Consider the following 9023-nt stretch of genomic DNA (forward strand, 5'->3'; position numbering starts at 1 on the left):
TGGGTTTGAGCGATGAGAATTTGGCTTTGAGGTTTGAGAGTGGACTAACCACGAAGATTATGGACAAGTTACCCGTGGGAGTCCTCACTGATGTGAAGGAAGCATATGAGAGGGCTGGGAGAGCCGAGAGACTAGTGGAGATGGCTCAGGAGAGGTCCGGTGGTGAGAAGAGGAAGTCGGAGAGCGAGGGTGGTGGCCAATCTAACTACAAGAAAGGCAACCACAATCAATCTAAGGGGTTTTCTTCGGATCCGGGTTTAGTCTTTGGAACTTCCTTTGGGAGAGGTCGTGGGAGTGTGAGCAACAGTGGGGAGTGACACCTTTGGGTGTGGTGGCGTAGGCCACAAGAGGCATGAGTGCACGAGTGCACCGGATCTTTCGAGACCTGCACGAGCTTCGCGAGCAACAGGCCGGTGGATCATGGCCAAACCGAGGAGGCCAGAGCTACGAGTGGAGGCAACCGCAACGGCGGTAATTCTTATCAGAAGACACCGACGAACAACAACAATCAAGGGTCGGGTGCTAAGCGACCGCATCAGGCTAATATCTTGTCCGGGAGGTGGGCGAAGACCAAAGCAAGTTGTTCATGATGGAGAAGAAGGCGGTGAGGAGGATGCGCATGTTATCACCTGTACATTCCTTGTTAATGGTATTCCTACGTTTGTTTTGTTCGATTCGGGGCTTCTCAATCGTTTGTGTCTTGAGTCATGTAAAGCGGTTGGGTCCGAGAGTATATGAGTCATTAAGGAGCAAGTTTTCATACCTTCAGGTGAGTCCGTATCGTGTGGGAGGTTGTTTAGAGATGTATCTTTGATAGTTGGGCAAGTCGATTTCACTGTAGACTTGCTAGAGTTTCCTTTTAATGGTTTTGAGATGATAGTTGGGATGGATTGGTTAGGAAAGTATAAAGCTAAGATAGACCGTCATCAAAAGAAAGTGTCCCTAAGAGGTCCTAAGGGTGTTAGTGTGTCTTACCGTGGGTTTTTAGTCAAACCCAAGGTTAAGTTGATTGCAATTTATTACCTTGAAGTCTTGTCTGAGGAAGGGATGTCCTTTGATCCTGTGCCATGTGAGAGATGATCGGATAGTGAGTCCAACAGTTGATGAGATACCTGTGGTGGGAGAGTTTGCGGATGTCTTTCCAGAGGAGATTCCGGGTTGCCACCGAAGAGGGAGATAGATTTCACCGTTGAGTTGAAGCCCGGGGACGGGGCCAATCTCTAAGGCACCGTACCGTATGGGTCCTAAGGAGATGGAGGAACTTAGGAAACAGTTGGACGATTTGATAGAAAAGGGGCACATTAGGCCGAGTGTGTATCGCCTGGGGAGCACCCGATTACGTTCGTGAAGAAGAAAGATGGGAGCTTGAGGTCATGCATAGATTACGGGAGCAACCGTGACGATAAAGAACAAGTATCCTTTGCCAAGAATAGATGACCTGTTTGATCGGTTGAGTGGTGCAAATTTTTCTAAGATTGATTTGAGGTCGGGGTACCATCAGGTGAAGATTAGAGATGTGGATATACCGAAGACGGCTTTCACGTCGAGGTATGGCCACTATGAGTATGTGGTGATGCCGTTTGGATTGTCTAATGCGCCCGGCGGTGTTTATGGATTTGATGAATAGGATCTTGACGCGTTCTTGATCGGTTCGTAGTAGTGTTTATCGACGACATCTTAGTCTACTCTAAGACTAAGGAGGAGCATGAGGAGCATCTGAGGATCGTGTTGCAGACCTTGAGAGATCATGAGTTGTATGCTAAGCTGTCCAAGTGCGAGTTCTGGTTAGAGGAAGTTGCTTTTAAGGGGCATGTAATCTCTAAAGATGGAGTAGCTGTGGATCCGGCAAAGATTGAAGTCTGTGACAAAGTGGGAAGCACCAAGAATGTCGGCGAGGTTAGGAGTTTCTTGGGTTTAGCTGGATATTACAGACGGTTCGTGAAAGATTTCTCCAAGATAGCTAGACCGATGACGGCATTGATGAGGAAAGAGAACAGGTTTCGTTGGGATGAGAGTTGTGAAAAGGCGTTCCAAACCTTAAAGGAGCGTTTGACCACACTCTGTCCTAGCATTGCTGAAGGAGCGAGAATTTCGAGGTTTATACGAGACGCTTGAAGAATGGGTTGGGATGTGTGTTGATGCGAGAATGGTAAAGTAATTGCCTATGCTTCTAGGCGATTGAAGCCTTATGAGGAGAACTACCCTACTCATGACCTGGTTGGGTGCACGAGTGTTTGCTCTCAAGATTTGGAGGCATTACCTTTATGGAGCAATCTTTAAGGTATTCTCGGATCACAAGAGTCTCAAGTACATCTTCACGCAGAAGGAGTTGAACATGAGACAGAGGAGGTGGATGGAGTTGATTGGCGATTATGACATGGAAATCATCTACCATGAAGGGAAGGCCAATGTTGTTCTTGATGCTTTAAGTAGAAAGAGTGTGCATTCCTTATGTCGGCTCTCTATCTTTGATGAGGTCATGCGGGAGGAGGTAGCGAGTTTTGGGATTCATATGATGCGAAAGGAGATGCTATGGGTGATATGACAAATACATATGGAGTTTTATGAGGACATTCGGGATAAGCAGGCTTTGGATCCTAAGATAGTTGAGTGGAGAGCTGGAGTAGAGAAAGGGACAGTGTCCCGATTTTCCATTCATACAGATGGTAGTTTGAGGTTTGATGGTAGGTGGTGTGTGCCTAATGATGAGGAGTTGAAAAAGACAATCATGACAGAGGCTCATTGCACACCATATTGATTCATCCAGTGGAGACAAGCTATATAAGGACTTGAAGAACACGTTTTGGTGGCACAGGATGAAGAAAGAGACAAATGAGTTTGTGTCCGTTGTTTGACATGCGAGAGAGTTAAAGGGGAACAGAGAAGACCACAAGGTAAGATTCAGTCTTTGGAGGTGCCTGAGTGGAAGTGGGAATCCATTTCCATGGATTTCATTGTGGGTTTGCTTGAGGAGTCAACAAGGTAACAACATGATTTGGGTGATAGTGGATCGCTTGACCAAGTCAACTCACTTTGTTCCAATGAAAGATACATGGACTAAGGCACAATTGGCTATGGCCTATCGAAAGAACGTGCTTAAGTTACATGGAGTCCCTAAGGACATAGTGTCCGACAGAGATGCGAGGTTTATATCGAAGTTTTGGAAAGAGTTGCGAGGAAGCGTTGGGAACGCGACTTTGAAGATGAGTACACATTTCATCCTGCGGCGACATGGGCGACAGAGAGAACAATCAAGACTCTTGAGGATATGTTGCGAGCTTGTGTGATGGATTTTGGTGGTAGCCGGGAGCAGAGGTTGGATTTGATAGAGTTTTCGTACAAACAACAGCTATCACACCAAAGATAGGTATGGCACCGTTTGAGGCTTTGTATGGGAGGAGATGTAGGAGTCCGATCTGTTGGGACGATAGTCTTTGAGGCGGTGGTTTTAGGACCAGAGATGGTACATGAGATGGTAGAACAGATTAAGATGATCGGGAAAGGATGAGAGCGGCTCGGGATCGACAAAAGAGTTATGCGGATCTCTACATCGTCGGGACATAGAGTTTCGGGTTGGGGACAAGGTTCTTCAAAGGTATCTCCGATGCGTGGAGTTATGAGATTTGGGAAGAAAGGCAAGTTAAGTCAGAAGTTTATAGGGCCTTATGAGATCTTAGAGCGAGTCGGGAAGTTGCGTATCGTTTGGCGTTACCCGTACGTTGGAGAGAGTGCACAATGTGTTTCATGTATCGCATCGCTTGCGAAGTATGTGAGCGACCCGTCACATGTGTTAGAGGCAGAGAGCTTAGAGTTGGATGAGTCCCTATCATACCTTGAGGTGCCTAAGCAGATCCTTGACCGGAAGGTTAGGAAGACCAGGAGTGGTGAGACAGTGTTGCTTAAGATCCTTTGGTCTAACCACGAGACTGAGGAAGCTACATGGGAGGCTGAAGATATCATGAAAGAGCGTTACCCTTTTCTCTTTGATCAGGTATGTATGGTTACGAGGACGTAACCTTGTTTCTTTTAGGGGGGTAGGAGAGGATCGCGAGAGTTTTTAAGAGCTTTTACACCCTTCTTTTTCATGTTGTGTCGGTATGTTGTCGGGATAAGTTGGGTTAGTGTCATGCTTTACGTCGTGTTTTGTTTGACCTTCGAGTCGGGAGGCTTATGGGAGTACCTTTGTTTAGTAGTGGTTTGAACTTCGGGGGACGAAGTTCCTTTTAGGAGGGAAGACCGTAATACTCCGTATTTATAGTCTTGGGGTACTCTATAGAGTAGCCCTTACTCTGTCAGTAAGGGTAAGTGTCGCGACAAAATAGTTTCGACTGTTGGGCACTCGATCGAGTAGCTCGGGCACTCGATCGAGTAGGGTACTCGATCGAGTACCTTGGGTACTGATCGGCGCCGGTTTCTGACGGGGAGTTTTCGCGGGTTTTGTTAATTATGCGATTAGGGTATTTAAACCAATTCGTCTTTGTTTTAAAACACTTTTACCAAAACCTAAAACCTGTTCAAGAGAGAAAGCGGCGATCCTTCTTCCTAATCGCATCCTTAACGATTCCGGAGTTCGACGGTCGATTCTCGTTGTTTTTCGTGTTGTTGGATTCCTTGCGTCGAGGGTAAGCTTCTAGCATAATTTTTATGATGTTTTGCTAGTTTTGGTCAAACCCTAATTTAGGGTTTGGGGATTTTATGAGTAGGAATTGAATAGTAGTCTTTATGTGTTATGTATGATAGGAGGAGAATTCGTAGAGGAGCCGTTTTGAGACAAATTGTTTAGATCGTCTGCGTATTTGCTTTCCAGGTAGGATTTCCTACTCGGTATTAGTCCCATAATGGGATATTGGTGATGTCTTTGTAGTTAGTTTGTTTGATTGTGATTGTGATTGTGATTGTGATTGTGTTTGTGATTGGTTGTGATGGTTCTCGAGATGCGTTCTCGGCGGAGTGGGGTCACTTGCGGGAGTGATCTCACGCCCTAGTTCGCCCTTCGTGGAACCCGCCACGGAAGGGATGTGCACATTAATGATACAGGGGTTATCGCTCGTACGATGAGCGGGGCTTAGGTGGGAACGGCTGCGGTCCCCCATCGCGGCGGGTCGGTCCAGTGGACGGTCGGTGTTGAGATGATGATGGGAGTTGGTGTTGTGTGTATGTGTGATGATTCAAATTGTCTGTTTTTATTGTTATTATCTATTTTGGTTGTGTGATTAGTACGACCGGTGTTGTTTTGTAAAACCTGCGGTGATCCATTCGGGGATGGTGAGCGGATATTGAGCGGTATAGAGGCGATCTTTGGATAGTCAGGGATGGCCACGACATGACGATAGAGTCTTCCGCTGTAGTTTAGTCTTTATTTACATTTCATTTGAGAACAGTTAGTTGGAATAATGTATTGTACTTTCAGTTGGTTTGAGGATTGTAACTTATTCATTAAATTACTTATAATAAATGTTGTTTCTGTTTTGTCTATTTGATTATCATACCTCGGGCAACCGAGATGGTGACATCCTCATACCTGAGTGGTCCTGGTAAGGCACTTGGAGTATGGGGGTGTTACACCTTATCTAGCTCCAAAAAATACCACACCTTCGTCACCGTCGAATCTCCGGCAAGCCAATTACACATCATCTTCGAAATACTCTAACGCCGGTGACCCCGACTCAACTATTAAACTATTAAGCTGGCCACGCACCGCCTTCTAACGCCAGCATTTCTCGACACCATAACCTCACCTACGTCTGTCGCCACCACCACCAGATTAGCGCCTCCCCGGACCACTCAAACGATAGCGACGTGGCAACTTTTCTAATCATCGATGACGATCAACCTCGCAATCATCGCCTATTTGATCTAGTTATTGTTTCGACTCAATTGTTTTTAAATTAGGGATCTGGGAACTCACCAAATTAAATTATTAATTGATTAAAATTGGCATAAATCTACAATATTTTTTGTTGTACGTACACTTATATTCAGGAGAGTAAGGGAATGTTGACCTTGATTAAGAATAACTACAATAGTGCAAGCAAGACTTGTAGCGCATGGACTCTAAAATAAGATGGGGCTGTTAAATCTTGGATGAAGTTTTTTGATTTGGTAAAAAGTGTACCCAGGAGAAAAACAGGTGTATCTACATTATTAAAAAGTGTATATAAAATTTTGGTAAAAAGTGTACCTACGATAGTCAAAAGTGTATCTGAGATTTGGTAAAAAAAAAGTGTATCTATTAAATAGTGTATATTAAATTCTGGTAAAAAGTGTACCTACGATAGTCAAAAGTGTATCTGAGATTTGGTAAAAAAAAGTGTATCTATTAAATAGTGTATATAGATTCTGGTAAAAAGTGTACCTACGATAGTCAAAAGTGTATCTGAGAATTGGGAAAAAAAAAAAGTGTATCTACATTATTAAATAGTGTATATAGAATTCTTGTAAAATCACTACTACAATTTAAGGCTACGAGAACGCCATTTAAAGAACGGTTGATAGCGGAACCGGTGAGTTTCTTATTTTTAGATAAGGCGCTCACATATGACTCCAAAAGAGAACGGTTATTTCTTTGAACCGTGCTCATAAATTAACAAAGAGAACGGTTAGGGTTGACCAACCGTCTTAAAATAATTTAGAGACCGGTTAATAGCTAGAACCGTTCTCCTTGTAAATACAAAGACCACGGTCCTTTTTAATCACCGTTCTATTTGTAAATCCGCGAAATACTAAACCTTTAAACTTCCATTGCTTTCTCAAACACAATTCGTCATTGCTTTCTCTCAAACACAGACAATCATTGCGTTTGCCCTATCTAGCACGGTCTCGCCCTTGTTCTCCGCCGTCGCTCATACTCCGGCCACCGGCCACCTGGTTGTCCCCGGTCGCTCGCCTTTCTCGTTGCTGATCGTTCTTGCTGCTGGTAAGACCATTTTTCACTATTTTTTAATGTTAGCTTTAAGATAATACTACAATCGACATTATATTTTTCACTTAATTCATTATATTGCTACTTTAAAACAATATCCATGGCTTAAACATGGAACCCCGTGTATAATTAATTCAATTTGTGGTGATGTTAGGGTTAGTATTTAGTGATGTTAGGGTAGCGATTTTAGTTAACGGTTCACTTAATTCTTAGTAATTGACGGTTTGGGGTAGGGATATGGTTAGGTTGATGGTGACAAAGGGTTTACTGGATTTGTGTTTGGGTTCACACTTCAAAATCATTTCTAGTGAATAAAATTGATTTTTTGTAAAATGTTTGAACAATAAAAGGGTATTCTTGTTTGATAATCGGGTTTGTGTCAATGACAAATTGTAGGCGACTTTGGGATCAGGGTCTTCAAATAGCAAGAGCAACTCAGTTCAATGCAATGTGGGTACGACGCCTCATGTTTTGTTGTGCTCTTTGTTGCCTCAGAAATCGAGTCAATCCATTTGGAATTGGAATTGAACAAGTCACTTTCACCAGCTACATGATAGGGAAATCTCGACAGCTCTTGTTTGGCCCTGATGAATCGTATCCTTTTAATCTTTTTGCCTTCAGCCAGTAACACTATAATACTGACTGACTGAGGCTTAGTTGTTCTTTTTCGATCATAATTTGCGGATGGCGGTCATCAAATTTGAATCTATCTTTTAGATTTGTGAATAAACATGACTTGATTTTGTCTTATTAATGGTTCTTTTGCCTTTGCAGTGTGCATATACTTCAACTTACAAAATTCATCCTCTTCCTGATCAGTCTAAGGAAAGCGTGGATATCTTGAATATCATCAGCTTGATGTTACTGACCCACCTAGTTTTACTGCTCTGACCGATTTCATCAAGGTTAAATTTGGCAAGCTTGATATCTTGGTACTCATCATCTTAAATGTTTTCTTTTTCTTTGGTCATTAGATTTAGATACGATCACATTAATCAGAATAACCCTGTGGGCTTTGCAGGTGAACAATGAGGGAGTTAATGGTGTTATTGTTAATTTTACGGCTTTACTGGAAGCAATTCGCACTGTAAGTATCCCTACGCATAGCTATAATTTTGTGGTATTCACCATGTATTAGTGGATGTTAACATTATCTATTCTGAAATTTTATACAACTGTAAGGATTTGTGTCTTAAATAATTGGCTTAGAAGTTACTGTAACACCTCCTTAAGTTCTTGCTGTTGTAATCTTTCAACTTTTAAGAACATCCGACTTTTCAGAAAAAATAGATGTCCTTTCCCTTTTTATCACTGTGACAAAATCTGAAATCTAATGTAGCAAATTATCTGCCACACCAAGCTGCATTATCCCATTAAGATTAATATCCTTGTCATAAGGGTCGCTTTTGGCCATGTCAAACCCGAATTCAGACAAATCAGTACACTCAGAAATCCCATGAGCCAGTGAAGAAATGGTAACAAGCCCAAGAGGCAGGGAGGGAGTAAGTGACAGATGTTGAGTGGTGAGCATTTTTCATATCTTAACTTAGACGATGTCTTCTCTTTTAAATCTGATAGCTTAAACGAGTTTTATTTTGACAGGGATGGTGAAAGAATTGACTGGTGGTTATACCGTTAAGTATCATTCAAACGGTTTTTTGACAAATGTAAGAAATGAAGGTGCTTCAGCCATTTTAGTAAAGTTCTGATATATGTTGGAGCTTATCAAAGGAAGATATATTAATATTACCCCAAATGTAAGTTTTTTTTTAATTCTTCATTTCAATCATTTTTTTTGTTGGAAATGTAAGTAATATATAAGCAGAGCCTGCACCATAGAATACCCCCATGCCTGATTGTCCCCATATTGCATTGCATCAACTTCACCCTAAACGCGAACATTTCCTTCGCTTAAGCATACCCTCAGTAGATATATTCCCACGCATACTGATATTGAGCCAATCCAGAGCTTCTCATAACATTGCTTGGTATACTGGCACATTACAAATAGATGATTATGATCCTCATTATACATTCCATATAGAAAACACAGTGTTTGAGTAGTAATTCCCATTTTAGCTAATCTATCCAATGTCAGCAC

At 42.4% G+C, this 9023-nt stretch overlaps 1 long non-coding RNA gene across 1 annotated transcript; it reads left to right on the forward strand.

The window, feature by feature from the left end:
- The first annotated feature begins 7333 nt into the window (after positions 1-7333).
- On the forward strand, positions 7334-8217 carry LOC141630057 (uncharacterized). Its single transcript, XR_012537419.1, has 3 exons — positions 7334-7376; positions 7697-7854; positions 7944-8217. It is a non-coding gene; the product is annotated as an uncharacterized LOC141630057 (long non-coding RNA).
- Positions 8218-9023: the final 806 nt, after the last annotated feature.

The sequence above is a fragment of the Silene latifolia genome, chromosome Y (assembly GCF_048544455.1).
Source record: "Silene latifolia isolate original U9 population chromosome Y, ASM4854445v1, whole genome shotgun sequence".
NCBI classification, from domain to species: Eukaryota; Viridiplantae; Streptophyta; class Magnoliopsida; order Caryophyllales; family Caryophyllaceae; genus Silene; species Silene latifolia.